The sequence below is a fragment of the Pinus tabuliformis genome, chromosome J (assembly GCF_031772625.1).
Source record: "Pinus tabuliformis cultivar Carrire ecotype Pingquan chromosome J, CPIR1, whole genome shotgun sequence".
NCBI classification, from domain to species: Eukaryota; Viridiplantae; Streptophyta; class Pinopsida; order Pinales; family Pinaceae; genus Pinus; species Pinus tabuliformis.
Window position 1 is genome coordinate 607308455 of NC_142295.1, and position 24223 is coordinate 607332677.

At 34.0% G+C, this 24223-nt stretch overlaps 2 pseudogenes; both read left to right on the forward strand.

Annotated features, from left to right (window-relative positions):
• Positions 1–1456, forward strand: part of LOC149228431 (SUPPRESSOR OF ABI3-5-like) — a 57727-nt pseudogene extending 56271 nt beyond the window's left edge.
• Positions 1457–2998: 1542 nt separating this feature from the next.
• On the forward strand, positions 2999–23737 carry LOC149228432 (cytoplasmic 60S subunit biogenesis factor REI1 homolog 1-like; annotated as a pseudogene).
• The last annotated feature ends 486 nt before the right edge of the window (positions 23738–24223 follow it).

Genomic DNA, 24223 nt, shown 5'->3' on the forward strand with positions numbered 1-24223 from the left:
ATAATGCAAATATGTCCTAGATGATGATTCCTCTCCAACAACATTACCTACCTCTTCAGATGAGAAGCATAATAATACTAATAATGTAAATCTGTTTGGTAAAGGTGTAAGTGCTCCAAAATTTAAGTCTAACATGGTAAATGCAAAAGAAGCTAATCAAGGATTTCCATCTCTAGGACGTGGAGTAGGAAATCCATTTGGTGGTAATTATACTCCATCTGATAGTGCATTAAATCCAAAGCCTCTATCTGTTAGTAATAGTGTCGATGGTATAATAAGGGATGTGATTAGAGAATCAACAAGAGGAGTGGTGAGAACATATGTAAACTTTTCAAGATCTATTGGAGCAACAATATCTGGATCGTCAATGGTTGGACCAAGTGTGGTTCTTGAGGCTAGTAAGTATCAAATTCATTCAAGATAGGTGCATCTGCATTAGGCTCTTATGTACCAATGGCTAGAACAAAACACTGGTTTATGAAACTCCTCAATCACGTTATAGAGATAGAGCAACAGAAACACATAGTCATTATGGATCATCATCTGTTGCAGACGATCTATTAGACTTAGGTCCTGTAGAGAAAGGTAATATTTAATTGCTATATTTTGATATTTTATCAATGTTTCCTAGCATTAGTATTTATTTTAGAAATCAATTTTTTCGTAGGTTTATTATGCAAGGTCTAGAATATTTTTTTCATGTTATATTGCCGTATTTTCATGTATATCTCACCAGAAGGTGCAATTTGTAATTCTGTCATTGTATCATCCATTGAGAGTTTGTTTCTCTTTAGCACATAGAAATGTGATTGTATATTTACTAAAATTTTATGTTACCATAGTATCACTTTTAAATCACCAGAAACGCAATTTACAATTTTATCATTATATCATTCCTTACAAGAGTTTTGGTTGTTGCATAGAAATGTGACTATAAGATATGGATTTGCAATTTTTGATACTAAGAAATTCCATTATTTTCAAGTCTCAGAAGTAGAGGAAAAGGTTCTGACATGCCCTTTTTGCCAGGTGTTGGCGGAGTGATGTATGGCTCAATGCTACTAGTAGGTGAAGCTCAAAGTTATGAGGTCATCAACTCTGATAAAATTATTGATGGAAGTAATGTGAGGAATCACATGTGTAGAAAAATGGGTTGGAAAGAAGACTCAGTATGTGAGACTGATTTTTGAGTACACAATATGCATTAATTTTTTTTTTAACCCTGGTTGGTTGTCTCTTAAATCTTGATCTTGTAACTATATGGATTGGTTCAGGGACTTGGCAAGGATGGCACCGATATTGTAGAGCCTGTACAAGCACAAGTTACAAAATATAGAGATGGTCTTGGTAGTAAGACACAACAGAAGGCTGATCCTCAGTTTGAGACTCATTCTAGAGACAATTATGGAGTTGTGTACAAAAGAAATCTCTCGCTAGATTTCATAAAATGGCCTAGTTGTAGACTGGCCAATGACTGCCTCATATTTTCTTTGCTTGTGGCAACTCAAACTATTACTTGCCAAAAAATTTTATCCTCAATAGCAAGCTCCCACCCAATTCTACTTCTAATTCAGACCAAGGGATAAATAAATTGACTAAGCTTTGGGCAGGTCTATTTGGGTTGCTTCTAGGTCTCAATCTGAGGAAGATGGTAGTTTTTATAATTATTTTGTCTTGACAGTATTGGGGGGGTTATATGCATGGTGTGACTGCAGGGGTCTGATTTCTCCATTTTTGATGTGAGTAAAACCCTTGATGCTAACAAGTCTCTAGGTGATACTTTTATTTATGGACTATGCAATTAGGATCTATCGATTTCCATTTCTTCATTTTTTTATTCCCTTGTTGTTTCATGTCATGCTTATTTGTTGACTTTGATCACATGCTTGAATTATAAGTAGGGCATGCCACAATAATATATAACTCTGAAATCTACATCGTTTGGTCAGATGGTTATGTTATGGTGTTGGCTAAGCAGGCTAAATGAATTCATTCAAGGCTCTAATTTGTGCATTCTTTGGATTAAGTCAGAAGTTACAGGATTGGCTAGATACCCGGGACCTCTCCTTTCCATTCTCTATTTGAGACACCTTAGTATGATGACTCGGGGATCCTTTTCTATAATTAAATTACTTACTGTTATCAAAGGATACAGAAAAACCTCATGTTTATCAATATGAAGATCTCATCTTATTTGGATTGAGTACGATAATCCCTAGTCTAGTTAATGAATTGTGGCAATATAACTAATCGATATTCTATATCTTTGTTTGTTCCACAATGGTCATTGAAGTTCCTCTGCAATAACTTGAAATATGAAAATCATAGCATGAAACATGCATCATCTGTGTGTTTTTTCTTGATCTTCCCATATACTTTTGCCTCATGGTATGATAATCCATTCAATCTCTCAAATATTTCAGAAATTCTTTACTTTGATTTATAAATGGAAAAGATATATACTTCTTTCATGTTTCTAATGCATTTGGTTGCTATGGATTTATCATCGGTCTCGATCTAAACTTTTTCCATATATGTTAAAACAAAGACACTAGAGCGATATCACTCTGAATTGTTCAACCTAAGTTATACAAGAATTCTTTGTGTTTATTGGATTGATAGTATGTATCATCTATCAATGCATAATTTACTATAGCTAACACAGTTCAATTCAACAATTTTTGCAAGAAAAATCTACCGCACATTCTATTGCAATCCTTTGCATTGTGTCCTATAGTGAGCACTAATGACTTGTTAGAGGAGGCATTATTTTTTCCTGCTAATGTTAACTTAGATATAAAACTTGTTGATATTTTGAATTAGGGTGCAAGATGCCTATACATTAATTGATTTAGTACTTACAAAGGGAATTTTAAATCATAACAAGTGCATTTCTTGGGTATACCATTTTTTGGTTAACAATTTTTGTATTTTCTATTTAGCAATTGTGCCTAACATGGAGTGGAAGTGAAATCCCCCTAACTAGATTACTACATCTATGAACCCTGACGTAATTAACAATAGAACCTTGGCATAATTAATAGTAGCACAATTAGTGCAATATTTGCTGAAATAAGTGCACCATCTCTATAATCACCCAATGTTTTAAATGTGGATGATGGAGCTACCAATTTGCAGGAAGAACTAGAACAACTAAATGTTTGAAATGATTAGAATCTAATCATTCTGAATCAACTTCAAGTTCCTGAATCTTCTTTTATAGGTCTCAGTTTTAGAAGCTTTGGAGAATTCTTTGGAAATACTTTAGGCACATATTTTGGCAAGGGTTGTAGTGATAAGAGTTCCACTCTAATTTCCGACACATCCCAGAAATAGAGGACTCAAATGAAGAACCTTCTTCAAGTTTAATACCTTTTTTTGTGACAATGTTAAGTCAGTTAAATTGAGGTATTTTATTTCGTCTTTATTGAAATAAAATAAAAATGTTAATAATGGGTCATTCTTGCAAGACGTCAGACCCAAAAAAAATTCAATAAAAGTTCTTGAAAATTAAAAGCTATTGTACCCAAATGTTGTAGTCATTGGACTCCTAGTACAACACCAGCACCACCCATTGGAGTGGAAAGCATTGGACTATTCAATACATATTCTCCCATGGATAGCTTGATATTATGGCACTTTACAAAGCAATTTATGTTTCCTTCATTTGCAACCATCACTTGACACACTAGTGTTGGATATACGAAGAAATTCAATTCCTTGGCTATCTTACAATGAATAAAATTATGGGCACTACCCAAATCAATCAACACTATTACATTTTTCTTCTTGATATGTACTTCTATGTTGAGAGTTTGAGAAGTGGTAACTCCTGGCAATGCATTACAAGATATGTTTAGATTCATTTCTTCTTTGTCTAGGGTTGTTTCCTGGAGTATATCCTCTTCTTTCTACGTTTCTTATTCCCTTTCTTCCTTCTCGTCACAATCTATGTAAAATAATTTATTCTCAGCACACTTATGACCTTTAGTGTATTTGCTATCACAACTATAAAAAAAAGCACTTTTGCTCTTTTTTCCTCCCATTGTTCTGGTGTAAACCTTGTAGGTTATGGAAGGATAGGGGCAGCAACACTTCCATCTTTATAGTTGTGAGTGGTAGGCTTCCTAGTGGCCATAATTTTGCTTTTAATTTTTCTTGCCAACCTGAATGCCTTCTCCAATGAATCAGGTGTCCAAAGGCGACCCTCATGTTGGATGTCATCCTTTAAATTCCCTATGAACACATCAATCCTATTTTCCTCTAGAATATCATTTACCCTTATATCCAATTTTCAGAAGTCCTCAATGTGCTCCACCATTGAACCCTTTTGTTTGAAATTCATCAATTGACTAAAGAAGGTGTTTCTCTTCGCATCCTCATAATGTGATATCATTTCCTCCATAAAAATGCACCAAGTGACAATATGTTTATGAGAACAAAGCCATCTATACCATACAAACTGATTGGGTTCCAAATATAAAGTTGCAATGCGTACCTTTTGTGTGTTTTGCACATTATGGAGATCGAAATATTGCTCCATCTGTAATATCCACATTACGAGATCCTTGTCATCAAACTTCCTCATATCGATATTTGGAACGTGGTGGGTCTTCAATCCAACATTAGAGTCTATGAAATCATGATTAACATTTATTTTTTTCTCATCATGAGTTTCCTTTAATACCCTTTCGCCATTAAGAAGCATTTCTTGTAGCAACTTTGTTAAATCTATCTTCAAATATTCCATGTTTCGTTTAAGATTTTCTTTCATTCCATCCATCTTAGCTTCCATGCCATCTATCTTAGAATCCATGTCATCCATCTTAGCTTCCATTCTATTCTTTAAACCATCCATCTTAGCTTTAGTTACTTTTTGTGAGAGTGAAACTTGTTACACTTGATCTCGTAATTTTGATATGCCAAGTTGCATTTCTTCCTCTTCTTCATATGTCATAGTAGATATTTCAGTTTTCTTACTAGGTGTTTCCATTTTCTTTCTTCAGGTCATCAATTAATGATAATTATGCTTCAAAATTCCCTTTGAATCACTTCAAACTACTTTCTTAAAAATAACTTATGCAAATTTAAAAAAACTACACATCTTTCTTTTTTTTGCTTTGTAGGATATCAATATTGAATCTGATCTATCTCAGTAATTTCAGATCTCCAAGGTCTTAAATTTCATCCTATGGTAGCCCTATGAGTCTTATTTCCAACCCCACAAATCGGATCATGATTGGATTTTCCAAGAAAACGTTATTCCAAATCTCCCACGATGACCTAATTGAACACCATGAACAGTCTCCAAGTGAACACCATGATCAAACATCTCCTAGTGGATCATAACTTGTCTTCTAGTATTGACATTACAAATTAAATCACAACAAATAGGGTTTCTCAATCTGATCCATCCAAGCAAGATCTAGTAGTACAGTTGGACCCTCAGTATTCACCTGTTGAAACTGCACCAAGTATTTCAAGTGTTATGTTAATGCCTCAAATTATGAGTGGCCAATACCATTCTTATGAACCTACCTTATCCATCCCACTTCATGTTTCTCAACAACTAGGCTTATGGTATTTCTCACATTTCCTTGTTTCTGGTATATGGAAATGGCATCGTTATCAAATCACATTGTTAGAAGTCTCAATTTTTTTATGATAAAGCTTCCAATAAATGTTAAAAATAGGCCAATGAAAAAAAATGCACATAAAACTACTAATAATCAAATAATAGAAGTAGGGATGCATGTTATTAGTAATCATAAATTATTTCTACAAAGGTATCATGTCATTTCTCTGGCTTGCACCTTCCTTCCTTGATGGGCCTGTAACTTTTGAAACTTTTAGTGGTGGTATCCAATCTCTTTGGTTAAGTAGCATCAAGAGTGATTCATTGGTCAAGTTTAGTTGTTATAGGATTGTAGTCAATGCATTGACCCCACTGGAAATAGCATAAGTTTATTTTCCCTGCCTTAAATAACCTAATAAATGAAACAATAATTCTATTAACAAAAATCTCTAAAGAGAATGCATTTTTTCTTCCAAGAAACTTTGCTTTGTTTAAAAGAAGATACCTCGAATAATTTTTGTATCGGATTGGTTTAGTTCCTGAAAATTTACTCTACGCATTTCTACACATACTGTACCTTTGCATTTCTTTTATAATGCACCTTTTATAAACTAATAGGTGAATGAATACTAGGCATTTTTTTTAACTACCCTTTGTGTTGCTATTCCTATGCAGCTTCTATAAAATAATAGATAACTAAATTCTGGGATTTTCATTACTACCTTAAGGTGAAAGTGATTTTTCTGTCTTGTCTTTTTTGTACATCACATTTGTGATCTTAACAAATTTTTATGTGATCCTTCAACAAGCTATTACACTCCATTTCTCATATGCGGAAATGGCGATGCTCACTTTAATCCATTTGATGGAGCAACAACCATAAGCAAATATAATGGGAATGCAACATTTTTAGTAGGCCAAAATGTATCAGTGTCATAAGAGGTACTTGTACTAAACCCATGGCCTGATGGTCTATTTTTTTTATAAAGCTTGTAGTTGATTGCATATATTTGGAATTGATGTTGGTGTGATATTATTTTTATACTAGAAGCTCTGCATCAGTATCGCCTTATGTATTATCTAGGCTTATGTATTATCCATCTTAGGCTTATGTATTATCCATCTTAGTCTTATGTATTATGCATCTATTGACTTTCTCAGTAGGGACTACGCTGCCTCCAACTCTTGTTTAAAGAAAGACAGTAAAAGGAACAAAAGAGAATGGAAAGCAACCAAATGTTTTATTGTTGCTCACTTTTTGGAAAAGAATAAAGAAGTGTCAAGGAACATGCTCAACATCTTAAGTCAAAGGCTGACATTCTGTGTGCTTCTGAAACACTATATTCTCGAAGTGTCAGCATTATTATAATTAAGCCACTACTAGAACATGCAACAAACAATTCATCTTTTGTCAACAAATCCTCTTCTTCCCTGAATGAAGATTATTGGAAAAATTATATGTATTCTAATTCCAACATTTAATTATCAATCTGGGGTTGTAAGACTTAGAGATGCAAGCACAGGAAATGTAGGATTAGAGCCTAAGTTAATCTAGTTGAGAATACAAAACAAACTTTAAAAGCTTGAAATGAAATTTTATTCTAAGTCTATTAAATAATAAATTAACCAAGCACTAGTCACATTCTTAGATCTAAAATATAATGTAAAATAGGTTCAAAGGTAAATTCTTCAATTACAATAGAAACTGAAATCTCTTTGTCCTATTCTTCACACACCCTTAAAAACTAAATAACACTACTTAAGGAAAGAAATCTAATGAATAACATGAAATCTAGAAACTACTATGTTTCTGCAAATTAACTAAATCATTTCAAGACTTTCCATTTACTATCTCATGAATTACGGAAGATGGAACCTTGAATTGTTCTTGGAGCAACACACTTGAATCATAAATCTCAAAGTGATTCTACAAGGGATTGTAAAGGAAACAACTCTAGAAATTCAATAAGAAAATCTCAATAAATCTATAAAACTACCCTAAAGCAGGTTGCTTGTGATGGCCTAAGAAACTTAGTGCACCACACACCTATTAAATTCACACAAGATCAATCATATAAAAGAATTACATTATCACATATATACAAATATAATTAACCATAAACATTCGACACTCTACTTTCACTGTATGAACTTGATTGTAACATAGGTATCGAATCAGAAAACTATATTAGCATACATAATAAAAAAAATACAAAAACAAGAAATCTAAACTAATCATGTACAATAGCTTACCAAGCTGGATCAATGGGCCCTTTCTAAAATCATAGGCTTAAATGCTTCAGGAACTCAGTGAATTATCAACTGTGACTTTGATCTATTGTTGAATGTTAGTTTTGTTGTGGTGATTTCAACTTCAGATTTATAAACAAATGCTTGTCAATTGCTTCATGTGCATGGTTCTCTTATGGTGTTTGTGATTGTAAACAGGTAAATTTTATCAAGTTTTATGTTAAGATAATGAGCAAAATAACATGAAAAACAAGTGTTGAATAACAGAAATGAAAATTATAGCAAACGATCAACATGAACACTTAACACCGTGTTTTTATGGAGTTCGCCCCTCCTGGGCTACATCTCCTTGGTCCAACTTCCATGGCTTGGGTCTCTGTATTAGCTCAATATGGAAAAAAAATTATGTTTTCAAAGCTCTACTACTTCTGAAACTTGCTTCAATGTGTTCATAATTCTCAAATTAGCTAGGAACACCTTTTCCTAACCTCAATTTGGTCGAATTTTGCTCCAGTTATAGTCAAAACTGCTTTCTCCTAGTAATCCTCCACTAAAACTAGAGGAACTCTAGTTAACTCCACTAAACTGGAGTTACCGCCGAATTAGGATGGTCCGCCAAACATGCCACCGAATTAAATTGGAGGTTTAATTAATGTTAAAATGAATTAATGAAACGCTAATTCGAGATTAGCGCTAACATTGTGCGTTTAAATTACACGTTTAGGATAACCGTTAGCCTTAACCCTCCGCTTCGTGGTAGTGGTCATATTGTGGTGGTTAATGCCACGATTATCATTGTTGTGCTGGTCATTAGAACTACTAACCGTTGGCTGGTAGTTATGTGGAGTGTTCACATGGGAGGGTTGACCCGTGGGCTGGCCCTCCTAACCCCCAATCCATAATCATTTAAACTTCAAATAAGTGCGGAACCCATAACGATTAAGTTGTAATGTTGTGGTGTAGTGCAAATGCATTGTGGTTGTTCAGTGCAGGTCCCAGGTTCGACCCCCTAACCTGCCATAAAATTTTGGTAAAGCACCATAGCTGGTCCTTTGGGGAGGGACACGTGGCGACCTCAGGGTTTACCACTTTTCCCCTCCTCATTGGTCCACTAAAACCAATAAAAAATTTCCAACCCACCAAACCATAAACCAACCACAGGATGCCACTTTTCATAATCTGATTGGATGTTGACCTTTCGTTGACCCTGCCCAGTCATTTTCCACGTCAGTAGTATGGAATGATGATTGTGCAGTGACTATACACTTTTTTTTTCAAAAATTCCACTGTTTGGCAAAGTAGATAGAACACGATATCTTCCTCATATGAACTCGGTTTTCAGTGAAATGAGTTGCATTGGGATTTTTTCGCTGAGACGAACACATTCATTTAGGTTTCAAGCCATTATGAGAACTTTTATTTTTGAGCTAAATACTGAGCACTTGATTGTTCCTCCACACTAGAAGCCTTTTGGACCCCAAAAGATATTATCAATTGTTCAGCAGGTGAGTGTACAAATCCCTCACCTTCTCGATCTGCAACCATTTGGCTTTAGAAGGCTTTTGTCCCTTGAGTCCCACTCTAAGGTATTCGACATTCCCTCTCTTTGAAGTTCTGGTTCTTCTGTCAAGTATGAGATCTTGTTGTAGCTCATCAAGATATTCTAGTGAGAAATCATCTATTGATGGCAGCTGAACATGCTCTCCTTGATCATCAATCAAAGGAGGCTCAAACAATCTCAAATTCTCAACATTAACAACAGAGTATATTTACATATAAGGAAGAAAATATAGCTTAAATGCATTGTTACCAATCTTTTCCAGAATTTTAAAAGGACTGTAACGGATTTGCTTAAGCTTTTTACCTTCCCCTTGAAGTCTCTCTTTGCTAATATATAACCAAACTTCGTCTCCAACTTGAAATTTATGATCGACATGGTGTTTGTCATGCCTTGCCTTGTAGCTGCTTTGACTTCTTTCAAGTTGTTCTTGCACTGTGTGATGTATCAACTGAATTTGCTCTATGAACTTCCTTGCCTTATCATTGTCACTGTGATGATCGATGGAAACATCTCTCTCAAATATGAAGTCCAATGGCGATCTTTTCAAGTACCCAAAACATGCCTCAGATGGCAATGTGTTCATGGAAGAATGCTTTGCCTTGTTATATGCATGTTGTATGTAATGCAACTATTCATCCCACAACTTGGGATGTTTGTTGCAATATCCTCTAAGAGGATGAATGACTGTCCTATTGACCACGTTGGTTTGTCCATTTGTTTGCGGATGAAATTTTGTACTCTTCTTCAACTTAGTGTCCATCATGTCCCACAAATTTGACCAAAAATTCCCAACAAATCAAGAATTTTGATCACTTACAATGGAATTAGGAAGACCAAAATGAACCCAAATGTTTTGGAAGAAAAGATGAGCTATTTGTTCAGCTGTAATTTTCTTTTTACATGGTGTTAATATACACATTTTGCTGAACCTGTCTACAAATACATACAAGTAATCATGACCTTTCCTTGACAATGGAAGACCTCCTACAAAATCCATTGAGATACTCTCCCATGGATGTGAAGGTACCAGAAGTGGAGTGTACAATCCTAGTTTCCTTTTTCTAAGCTTATTTCTTGCACACAAAGAACATCCTCTAATGAAACGAGATACATTATCAAACATGTGTGGCCAATAACAATACCTTTGGAGATTCGCTACTATCTTGCCTACACCAAAGTGTCCAACAATCAATGAAGTGTGCACCTCCCTTATGAGATATTGTTGCTTTCTCCCTGTGGAATACATAGCTTAACCAAGTGATACAACGAACTTTTATGTACATGGCAATCTAACTCTTCAATTTTGCTTCCTTGAATCAATTTTGCATACACATCTCGAAATTCATTATCATATGCATATTGCTCAATGTAACTTTCATGCAAAATAGAATTTTGCTTGAGTATAATAGATGAATTTACAATATGCCTAGAAATCATATCAACTACCTTATTGTAGATTCCCTTTTTGTACTTGATAACGAAATGAAAATGTTGTAGAAAACCCATTCATCTGAAGTGTTGTGATTGCTACAACTTTGACTGTGACTGTAAGTACTGCAATGGTTGATGGTCGGTATGGATAATGGTCTCTCTCCCCATCAAGTAGTATTTCCATTTTTTGACACTTTGTACCAATGTGTAAAGTTCTTTGTCATAAGTGGGATAGTTAGTCATAGCTCCATTAAAAACCATGCTGCATAAGAACTGCTCCCATGGTGTAATCACTAGCATCTGTTTGAATCTCAAATGGTTTTCTAAGATCCAGAAGAGCCAATACCGATGTTGAATTGATCTTTTGCTTTAAATCATCAAATGATTTCTACTGTAGATCTCCCCAGTGGAAGACTTTCTTGACGCTATTCAATGCATGTAGTGGTGTTGCAATGGAAGAAAAATAAGCACTAAATTTCCTCCAATATTGTGCTTCCCCTAGAAAGCTTCTTACCTCTATAATTGTATTAGGCTTGGGCCAATCCAGAATGACCTCAACCTTAGAGGGGTCTATCTTCATTTCACCTCCTCCAACAATGTGTCCCAAATACACTAAGAAGTCTTGCCAAATTCACACTTTGACATTTTTAAAAACAATTGTTCTTTTCTCAAGACATCAAGTACTTTGTTCACATCCATGACATGTTCATCTCTGGATTTGTTGAATATGAGAATATTATCTAAGTAAACAATGAGAAATTCATCTAGAAATGATCTCAATACATCATTCATAACTCTCATGAAAGTAGTTGGATCATTTGTAAGACCAAAAGGCATAACAAGCCACTCAAACAATCCTTGTTTAGTTTTAAATGCGGTTTTCCAAATGTCCTCTTCAGCTATTCTAACTTGATGATAACCAATTCATAAGTCTAACTTAGTGAAATACTTTGCATACCTCAACTGATAAAGAAAATCATTAATTCTTGGGAGTGGATAACAATTCTTTACTGTGATTTTGTCAGTGCATGGAAATCCACACACATGTGCCAAGTCCCATCCTTCTTTGGCACCAAGACAATGGGTGAACCACATGGTGAAGTAGATGGGCGTATAATACCTTTTTTCAGAAATTCTTGAATTTCTTCTTGATTTCCATGCTCTCCATAATCGACATGTGATACATGCCAATGTTTGTAAGTGGAACATCCTGCTGCAGCTGTATCTCATGTTGAATTCCCCTCTTGGGAGGTAACCCCTTTAGTTCCTAAAACATCTCACCATGCTTGCTTACCACATCAAACAAATTAGATTTTATTTTGTCATCACAACCTTCAAAATGTTCATAATCAATATCCTCCTTTTTCTTGATCTTGAGAAGCACAAAAAAATTTCTTGCATTTACTAGTCTCTTCATATGCCCTTCATTAACCAAAGAAATGTTTAACTTTTTGTGATGGGCTCTCACAATGTACTCCACCCCAATCTTGAGAAATAATTATTTGTTCTCATGGCAATAAAATACTTCTTTCCTATCATACAAAAAAAGGACTACCCAAAATGATTCATGATATGCCAAGTGGAACTACATCTAACTCAACTTCATCAATGAAATTTTCAGTGATGGAAAACTTGAATAAGCATTTCCTTGTAACCTGTAAATTTGCATTATTGACTATCCAACCCAATGGATATGGCTTATGATGAGGTACAGTTTCAAGGTTAATATTTTTGCCCAAGACTTCTGAAATTAATTTTGATTGTGACCCACTATCAAATAATGCATCAATATTTGTATGATTTGAAATTACCCTTACATGGAACAATTCTATTCTTGATTCTTCATTTGGAGTGTTGTTATAACCATGTGAAGAACTTATGCTTGCAACAACTTCTTTTCCTTTTGTAACCATTGTTGAAATCTTGGTCTCATCACCAGAATCTGATTCAAGATCATGTTGTGTGGTAGCGGTTGTCTTTTGTTTTCCCTTATTGTTTGGTTTCTTAGGCCTTGGTTCGGGATGTAATTTCCAACAAAGGGCTTCATCATGCCCAACTTTGGAACAATGTTGGCATTTAGTTTTCTCCCCTTCCTTCTTCACACTTACATTCTTCTTTCCCCTCCATTTTCCTCCCTTCTCTTTCTCCTTACCCTTGAATGGGTTCTTCTTACTACCCTCTTCCTAAATGTTCTTTCCTCTTTCTTCAAGATGCATGGCTTGCACACATACCTCATCCAAATTACCTGGATTGAACATAAGGATATTATGTTTTAAATAGGAATGTAAACCCCCAATATATTTCAATAATGTATCTTGGGAATTCAAGTCTACTCCTAACAAAAAAGCCCTCTATCTAAACTCCTGGGTATAGTCTTGGACTGTTTGGCCTTTAAGTTGCCTAAAATTATGCCAACTCATAATGGATTTTTTCATATAGGCTATAGGGTAAAACTGTCTTTTAATTGTAGAAACAAATTCAACCCAAGAAATGGATATCTTACCATGAATTCGCATTTCTTCTTGAGTCTTTGCTTCCCACCAGACTAATTCTACTCCTTCTAGCCCCAATGAAGCCAACTGGATCTTTATGTCATCTTCTTGAAGGTTTTGAATTCTGCAATAAACCTCCAATTGTTGAATCCAATCATCTAACTTTTCTGCATTCACTTCACCATTGTGCATGGGAAGTTCAAACTTAATGTCCAATTTGAGTAAAGGAGTTTTCTCCTTTAGGGTTTTTGAATGAGTATGAACAATTTTTGTGGTGGAAGTGGAATATGATGTTGTTTGAGATGTTGAGGATGATGAAGATGGTGGAGATGTAGGAGGTTTTCCTCCATTACCCTTTGAATCTTTCTTATCTCCTGAGCTTCCATCTCCATGTGGAGGCTTAGAACTCTCTCCAACCATTCTAGTATTCCTCTCTTCATAGAGGACTCTAACCATGTTAGTCAAGTCATAGAAAGCTTTCTTGAATGCTTCCTCTTCTGAAATACCTTTAGTCTCTATTTCTCTAGACATGACGGATTTGGATTCAAGCTCAGCTTCTGGTACTACTTGTACCTCCTCAATCTCAATTGAACGTAAAACTTGAGGTGTTTCAAGTCACAACTGGAATTGGAAATTTAGCTGGAGATTGTGGCCTTGTGGCTCTCCTTCTTCTAGGCATTACCTTAGGAGTTGCAACCAACAGTTTCCCTTCTCCTCTTTACAACTTTAACCTTGTAAGCATCACAGTTTTCAAACATTAAAACCCTGCTTGCACAAAACTCAAGAAATCAAGAAAATAACCTTTCCTCTGATACCAACTTGATCTATTGTTGAATGTTAGTTTTGTTGTGCTAATTTCAACTTCATATTTTTAAACAAGTGCTTATCAATTGCTTCATGTGCATGGTTCTCTTATGGTGTTTTTGATTGTAAACAGGTAAATTTTATCAAGTTTTATGTTAATATCATGAGAAAAATAACATGAAAAACAAGTGTTGAACATCAGCAATGAAAAGTAAAACAAACCATCAACATGAACACTTAACACAGTGTTTTGACGAAGGATTTCAACCCTCCTGGGCTACATCTCCTTGGTCTAGCTTCCATCGCTTGTGCCTCTGTATTAGCTTAATATGGCAAAAATGTTGTTTTCAAAGCTCTAATACTCCTGAAACCTGCTTCAAGGTGTTCAAAACTCTAAAATTAGCTAGGAACACCTTTTCCTGAGCTCAATTTGGTCGAATTTTTCTCCAGTTATGGTCAAAATTTCTTTCTCCTAGTAATCCTCCACTAAAGCTGGAGGAAGTCCAGTTAACTCCACTATCTTGGAGTTGTCGAAGAATTAGGAGGGTTTGCTAAACATGCTGCTGAATTAAATTGGAGGTTTAATTAATGTTAAACCGGATTAAAAAAACACTAATTCGAGATTGGCACTAACACCGCGCATTTCAATGCCAAGGTTAGGCTAATCATTAGCCTTACCCTTCGCTTCGTTGGAGTGGTCATATTATGGTGGTTAATGCCATGGTTATCATTGTTGCGTTAGCTGCTGGAACTACTAACCGTTGGTTTTCGGTTATGTGGAGTGTTCACATGGGAGGGTTGGCCTACAGTTTTTCCCTCCCAACCCCGAATCTACAACCGTTTAAACTTCAAATAAGCGTGGAACCCATAACTGTTAAGTCGTAATGTTGTGATGTAATGGAAATGTGTTGTGGTTGTTCGGTGCAGGTCTTGGGTTCGATCCCCCAGCCTTCCATAAATTTTTGGTAAAGCACCATATCTAGTCCTTTGGGGAGGGACACGTGGTAGCCTCCGGGATTGCCACTTGTCCCCTCCTCATTGGTCCATTCAAACCAATAAAAACTTGCCAACGCACCAAACCATAAACCAACCACAGGATGCCACCTTTAATATCTGATTGGATGTTGACCTTTCGTTGACCCTTCTGAGTCATCTACCACGTCAGCAATACGGACTACTGACTGTGTAGTGATTGTACATTTTTTTTTATATTCCACTATTTGGCAAAGTGGACAAAACGTGATATCTTCTTCATATGAACTCAGTTTTTAGTGAAACAAGTTGTGTTGGGATCGTTTCGATGAGACGAACATGATCGTTTAGGTTTTGAGACATTTTGAGAACTTTTATTTTTGAGCTAAATACTAAGCACCTGATTAGACTTTTATTAACCTTCAACAAAAATACAATTTACAAAGAATTCCAAATAATGATTTATCTACCTCACAAAATATTCAATTACAAACTCATGATCCCTTTCCTTATACCTATCAGGTCTTATTGATACACTAAAAATAGTGGGCAAGAATAAGATCCAATCCCCTAAACTCATAAAAAAAAATTTCAACTTTAGAGTAAAATCTCAAAAATCTGGTTTTTTTTGCAATTTTATACAAATTGGTTTTAAAGAAACAACCATATCTTCTTGACCATGATTTATTTAGTCTAATTTGACATATTATTAACAAAAAAATATCTTGGAATTTCCATATTAGATTCCATGGCCTCGGAAATCACGCATGAAGTTGATTGTTTGAATGCTTTTGCCAATCTGGCTTTTACACAAATTTTGTACAAAATTGCTTCAAAGAATTAGCCATAACTTTTAAACGGTATTGAATTTTGGGAAACTATTTTGGTTAAAGTAAACTTATATGTTGTTAATCAACCCATTTCTTTTATTCTTTATATTCTCCACCATATGCATGTAAATCGAGGAAAAAGATGGAAGTTTCAAACTGTTACCTTTTTTTTATTGTAGCTTAAATCATGTGCTAGGATCCCACACATGTGAGCTGGGTATATTCCAAGGCATGTACCAACATATTATGCCCATGTGGCACCTAATTTACCATGCTATAGAAAAGAAAAACATATTTTATAATTTTGATTTTTTTCCCTCCATTCGTGCAACTGCCGAATTAAGTAAAGAACTGTTGAACTGGTATTGAATGAAGTGAACTGCCAAATTGATACTGAGCTGGTAGAGAAATAGAAATTTTCATATTCGAACATGTTTCTTTGCCACATAACCACATTAGTAAACTATCATTGATAAAACCATGTAAAAAACACATTTAATCATTAAAAAGATAAGAAATCCATCATAATTAACCATAAGGTGAAAGAGGTATATTTAGCGGAAGTTAGTGGCATAATTGTTATGGAAAGTGTCATAAATGTGAGAATACAAATTATGAAGTGAGACTTTATATATTGAATCCTTGGTTATGACATTTTTTCTTGGTGCAAGTGATTAAAGGTGAATTGTCATACCATCATAGACTTGATATGTTTCACAACAAGGTAGAAAAAATTGAGGACAAACAAAATATGGACTAGGAAGGGATGGTGGATGATATAAGGTAAGGATGAGGATAAGGGCTGGAAACTTTGTAAGACCATTATTCACTTTGCAGTTCTTTTCTTAGATAAACAACAATGACTTCATCCTCCTATTGAGAGCATTTAGATGATGATTTTGTGAATGCTTTATGATGTACAAGGAGAAGACACTATAGATATAGCTTTATTCATGTACCATGATACTTTTTCATTCTTATGGTCTTACTAGAATATGCATTGATGGATTTGGAAATGGGGGGTTTAATGGTGGTTTAAGAAAAGTAGATATTTATGGAATAGAAAGTGGTTAATCATCAAGATTCCTTAAATTTTAATGAGTTAAAGAGCCTTTAAACATGTTTTACCTCAAGTATACCTTTTGAATTTTGATTTGTATCACAGGCTGCAATGGAAGTTGTATGAAGCTGAAGATGAGGCAAAGTAAGGTTGAGAGTCTGGAATGATATGAAAGAGATAGAATTGATGAGTTCTAATATGATCTGTTGAAGGAAGCTTAAGAGAATGAACTAAATATGTTGAAAATGTCCCAAAAACCACTCTCCCATGCCTAAGTTTTTTCATGTCCTCATGCAAACAAGGTGAGGTACTGAAGAAGTGAGGAGGGTTGCTGAGATGGCTCTAGTACAAAGGAACCTGAAAAGAAAAACAATGGAACTAATGAGATGAATACTGAACAAAAATAAGTCATCTCAGATTTATTAAAATGATGGAAAACTAACACAAGCATAAAAGAAATTCCAAATCACTCATTACACATGATTTCATCAATTCTTAACAGTTTTATGCTCAAGAAGATAATCATTTTATAAATTTAAGGAGCTCTCCTTATTTATAGAAAAGGAAACTTTTTTATGATCACAATAAATGATGAACCAATGAAGAATTAGTTATTACTAACCAAATCCAAAAGTATTATATTCATCAAAGTATTACAAATAAGCTTTGCAATTGAGTTTTATTATTTCTCAATGATCATAGGTCCCACTTCTAAGGTAATTAAATCTTAGGTATAGTATGAAAAACCAATGATAGAGGACTCAAGATTACCTTAAGGCCATTCTTTAGCAACAAATTTATGGAGTTCATTTTTCCTTTGAATTCATTCACACATGCTTCCTTTTGATTGTAACAATATAGAGTAACCATCATACGTGTAGACAAAAGCCCTGGTTTGGTTGACACTTCTTTAGGTAGAATGCCCCATTGCTCGTGAGCATCCATAGCCCTGATGGGTTTTCCTAGTGGTATCATAGGCTAGTACCCTCTACCAGCAGGCGTCCATAGCCTCGACAAGTTAACCTCTTAAACCTATTTTACATTATAATCTCTAGTACCATGTTTCCTACCATTTTAGGTTTATATTATGGATATTTCTTTTGCAATTGGTAGATGGGGGAACGGCATCAGAAATCCCCTTAAAGGCATAGGATGACAACTTTCAGAGTGACTTAGATTACCTTCATAATTTCTTGGACGCATAAGGTACTTATAGGTACTTAAAGGACATAGCATGAATGGGCCATTTTTTATCTGAGATGGATGAGGCTACCAAAGAATAACCAAAAGAAACCTAAAGTACTACTAATCATAGTTTTCATATATGCTTTCTCTTTTAAAGTAGTGTTCCACTATGAATAGAGACTTCATCAACTCTCTTGCAAGTCTTAATAAAGATTCTCGAAGATCATGCTTTGGTGTTATGATTATAGCATTCAAGTTGATTTTGTTTTTAATTGGTATGATTGTATGGACTCTTAACTTTGTTATGATCCCCTTAGTATGTTTTGGTAACTATATTTTGAGAAACTATTTTGTATTGATAATCAGAAATCTATGTGAATATGAAAAATAAAATTCCAGAAGAAGAAAAAAAAAAGAAAAAAAAAGGGTATATCAGCTATGAATAGTTTGGAATCATCTTTCAATTAAACTTTTATGAAAAGGGTTTCTTATTCAATCATCTTTGTGAAACAACAGTCTTAATGATGAATGCATCATTTTTATCAACTTAAGGAAAAAGAAAGATATAATCAAATACTCCCCTAAGTGTTCCATTTCGTTGATGAATATGCCTTTTCTGCTCTTTGAGTACCAGTATTTAAGAATCCCAAACGAAAAATATCCTTGAATCTAGCTTTTTCTTACAAAATAGAAAATTGGTACCAAAATTATGGGTACTCATACCAAATTAAGTATCGAAATTCTAGAAATTGAAATTTTGGGCACTGTCGAACTGAGTACTAAAATTTTGGAAATTAAAATTATGGGTATTAGTTAGCTGAAATATGGTACCAAACAGTTGGTATGCAATACCAGATAATGTTGCAATGCAATCATTTTGATTTCAGGCATCCAAACTAAAGATTACCTTCACATAAAATTCCAAACATGATATTCATAACTTACTTTATTGAAAAGAAAAACTAGAAACAAATCTAACTAAAATAAATAATAAGTGGGAAAACAATGTAATAGTTGAACCATGCTGCTGTTTGAAATAAGATTAAGTGGTAAAACAATATGCAACTAAAAGAAACCTAAAAAAAATATTCTATAGGAACATAGATCTCTCATTTTCAACTAGTTTCCTTTTTAACTGTTAACATTTCCACATATACAAAAAATGAAAAATATGTTGCATTATATTTTACAACTAAACTAACTACTATATGAAACATTATTTATTTATTTATTATCCTACTCTACTTAAGAAAAAGAAATTCCCCTCCTCAAGTATAGGAGTATTTCCATTGTAACCATGTGCGTAATAGGCATTCATACTCAAGTTTAAAATATAATCTTCAATGCATACCTGAGTATGAATAAAAATTTACTTTCTTGATGATGTCAAGAAGTAAGGAAGAATGAAGGGGAAACATGGTCTTATAGTTGCTTGAAACCAACTTTCAACAAAATCAAAATGCTCTTGGTTTACCTCCTTATTTGGCTCATTTAGCATATCCTCCTTTACCATGCCATGTAGATATTCTATTATGAGATGACTATCCTCTTGAGTTCTTAGAGCATCGATTGATAGGCATGTCGAAAATTCTTCAACCTCAGGTTCTAATGGTTTCTCTCCATTGGATCTGGTCCATGATTCTTTAGTTTCTTCAACAAGATTGCAAGGGTGAAGATCTTCTCGTGGATTTGGTTCATGGATTTGTTGCTATTTTATAACTTCTAGGGAAAAAATAAGTTCTTTAATATTGTCAAGATTTGTTCTTCTTGAGAAGTAGAGATCCCAGCTGCTGCTAGTATTTGAGAGAGTTCTCCCAAAATATTGATCATCCTTGAATACTACTTTGTTGGTTGTTAATCCTTGTCATGCACATGGATTAGTGTATGGAGTTCTTATTAAAAATTCCAAATAAATAAGAAGAAAACAAACTTAAAACAAATGTAAACAAGCCAATCATGTACTTGTAGCGCCACTGTGCTACTAGGATCCTATTGTCACTAAGTTATCTGTTCACACACATCAAGATTCTCTTCTTTTCATGAATCAATCTAAAGAGAAACACATCTGATAAGGAAAAAAATAAAAATGAGGCTTTTGATCCTACATTTAATTTTGCACATATGAAAAAGAAACTAGAAAATCAATTAGAGACAACCAGACTTTGGATTGACCCAAAACCAAAGCAGATGGGTGCCTCTTCACTCATGTCTTATCATATTTCTCCACCCTCTAGTTGCCCTGCAACTAAGATCATGCAGAAAACTTGTGAAAGAAACTATGTTTTAATCCCTTTAGCACCTCCGCAGCAATGACGCCAAAAATGTTGGCAAAATTATATGTATTCTAATTCCAACATTTAATTATCAATCCGAGGTCGTAAGACTTAGATATGAAAGCACATGAAATGCAGGATTAGAGCCTAAGTTAATCTAGTTGAGAATACAAAACAAACTTTAAGCTTGAAAAGAAACTTTATTCTAAGTTTATTAAATAATAAATTAACCAAGCACTAGTCACATTCCTAGATCTAAAATATAATGTAAAATAGGTTCAAATGTAAATGCTTGAATCATAGTAGAAACCAAAATATCCTTGTTCTATTCTTCACACACCCTTCAAAATTAAATAACACTACCCAAGGAAAGAAATCCAATGAATAACATGAAATCTAGAAACTAATATGTTTCTGCAGATTAAATAAATCATTTCAAGAGTTTCTATTTACTAGCTCATGAAGTATGAAAGATGGAACCTTGAATTGTTCTTGTAGTGACACACTTGAAACATAAATACAAAATAAATTCTGTAAGGGATTGGAAAGGAAACAATTCTGGAAATTCAATAATGAAATCTCAATAAATCTATAAAACTACCCTGAAGCAGGCTACTTGTAATGGCCTAAGAAACCTGGTGCGCCACATACCTATTAAATTCACACAAGATCGATCATATAAGAGAATCACTTCATCACATATATACAAATATAATTAACCATAAACATTCAATACTCTACTGTTACTCTATGAACTTGATTGTAACATAGGTACCAAATCAGAAAACTATATTAGAATACATAATATAACAAGTACAAAAACAAGAAATCTAAACTAATCATGTACATTAACTTACCAAGAAATATCAGTGGTCCCTTTATGAAACCAACAAGGTAGTTAAGAAATCATAGGCTTAAATGCTTCAAAAACTTAGTGAATCATCAACTATGACTTTTATTAACCTTCAACAAAAATACAATTTACAAAGAATTCCAAATGATGATTTCTCCCCCTCACAAAATATTCATTTACAAACTCATGATCCCCTTCCTTAGATCTATGAGGTCTTATTTATAGATTAAAACTAGTGGGTAAGGATAAGATCCCATCACCTAAACTCAGAAAAAAAAATTTCAACTTTATAGTAAAATCTTAGAAATTTGGTTTTTTTGCAATTTTATACAAATTGGTGTTAAAGAAACAACCATATATTTTGAACCATGATGTATTTTGGAAATATGTTTATATGGAGTCGAATTTGCGATATTGTGAACAAAAAACTCTCTTGGAATTTTCATATTCGATTCAATGCCCTCAGAAATCATGCATGAAGTGGACTGCTTGAATGCTTTTGCCAATCTGGCTTTTATAGAAATTTTGTACAAAACTGCTTCGAAGAACCAACTATAACTTTTAAAGGGTATTTAATTTTGGGAAACAATTTGAGGTGAAAGTGAACTGATATTTTTTGAAAAACCCATTTCTCATATTCTTGAGATTCTCCACCATATGCACGTAAATAAAGGAAAAATATAGTAGTTTCAAACTATTGCCTTTTTTTTATTACAGCTTAAATCGTGTGCTAGGATCTCACACGTGTGAGATGCGTATATTACAAGGCATGTAACAACATATTAGGCCCATGTGACACCTAATTTACCATGCTAGAGAAAAGAAAAACATATTTTATAATTTTGATTTTTTTCCCTCCATTCGTGGAAGTGCATAATTAAGTACCGAACCGCTGAACTAGTACCGAACCATGTGAACTGCCAAATTGTTACTGAGCTAGTAGAGAAATATAAATTTTCATGTTCAAACATGATTCTTGACTACATAACCACATTAGGAAACCATCATTGATAAAAGCTTGTTAAAACCACATTTAACCATTAAAAAGATAAGAAGTCCATCATAATTAACCACAAGGTGAAAGAGGTACATTTAGCAGAAGTTGGTGGTATAATTGTTATGGAAAGTGTCATAAATGCGAGAATAAAAGTTATGAATGGATAATTTATATACTAAATTATATGACATATTCAGAGCCCAACAAAGATAAATCAGAAGAATTTGAAAGTAGTGAAGAATGGAAGGAGGTTGAGACCTATGACATGGCTAGTGTAGCATCATAATCTATAAAGAGTTTGGATGTTAATGAATCAAGTTTAGGAAATGTTGGAGGAAATTTTGAGTTGATAGCAGAGAAGTTAGAGTGTGATGCCAACTTTTGCTTCATATGTGATTTCAGGACCATTGAGAGCTGTGTAGATCATATGCACAAGATGCAATGATTTTTTCTTCCTAATGCTAAATATTTGAAAGATCCCCGTGGATTATTAAGCTATCTTGGCCTAAAGGTATTTTAGAAAAAAATATATATCTTTTTGTTTCTTTTCAAGTTTCCATTCAACATTTTGGCAGAATTATTCAAAATCCTTAGAATCGAGTATTTTTTCTCTGCCATCACAAGTGATCGACAATTTTATGTGTTTGTATTGCAATGAGAAATGAAAACCATTTCTAAATCTAGAAGTTGTTAAGAAGCATATGATTTCCAAAAACCACTGCAAATTACACTATGGAGATGGAGATGAAGAAGAAGATATTGATTTATATTACTTTTATGACTACAACAGGAGGCTTGTGGTTTCTTGTATTATGCAATTGGTTTTTTCATAGGATGTTTTCCAGCTTTTCAATTTTTTGTCTGTGATGTCAAAGTACATCGTTGTTGACTGCATGGTTATTTATTATTTATGCTATGGTTTGGAACTAATTTTTGTTTCTGGATAGTTATGTGGATGAAAGTGGAATGAAAATAGCGCCTATAGAAGAAAATGTCAATGTCAATATTGAACTTGGCTTTGGAGGGGCTACACTAGTAATCCAAAGAAAGTCTGAAAATGGAAAAAACATGCAAGATGCTTGGTTCTGTTGAATTTCTTCATCCTTACCATCACAAGCCATGCCCAACGGTTGAGAGAAATGTTTCTCTTTCTCATGCATTAGTGTCAAGGTAATATATTCCAGGGCATTTTTTGATAATATATTGAAATGTAGTGAGCACATGAATACAATTTGAGTTTCAAGGCTGACAATTTGTTCCTTGCATGGAAGAATGAGTGGATTTTTTCTGGCACGTATTGAAGCATGGGTTTGACAACTATGCAATCAAAAGAGAAGATATTGAGGTGCAATGCATTAAAGAAAATAAAACATTCTGGAGTGGAGGCAATGTGAAAAAAAGTAGGTCTTAAGAATAATCTAATTAGGAACCTTCCCAAGAATGTTCCATACTGAGACGGTCCTTTCAATTAATGTGATTGTAAACAATCATAAGAATCTTCTGTATCTTATCAAATATAGTCCAGTGATTATTTAAATGACATTTAAAGTCTTCAATTTCAACTTGCGAGTTGAACAATTGCTAGATGCAATTATGATGATATGTAATCATCCCACATGCCTTTATGTTAATAAGGCAAGTGACATGGATAATTTCCTAGTTGAAGTACTGGGTTTGGAAAATTACTAGAGTTTTCATGGTAATATTATTATCTATAGGCTCCTTACATGACCTTATTGTGTGAAATGGTAAGGTGAGCAAGAAAAATAGCTCAAAGCAAAAGTTGTTGCATTGTACATGCATAGTTGAGCAGAGACCCTTATAACTAGCATCATCTATTTAATTTACAATTCAAATAAAATGTATGAGACACCCATGGGGCTTTGTTCAATTGTAAAAGAATTTGTTTCTTTTTAATATGTAAGGAGAAAAAGTTGTTT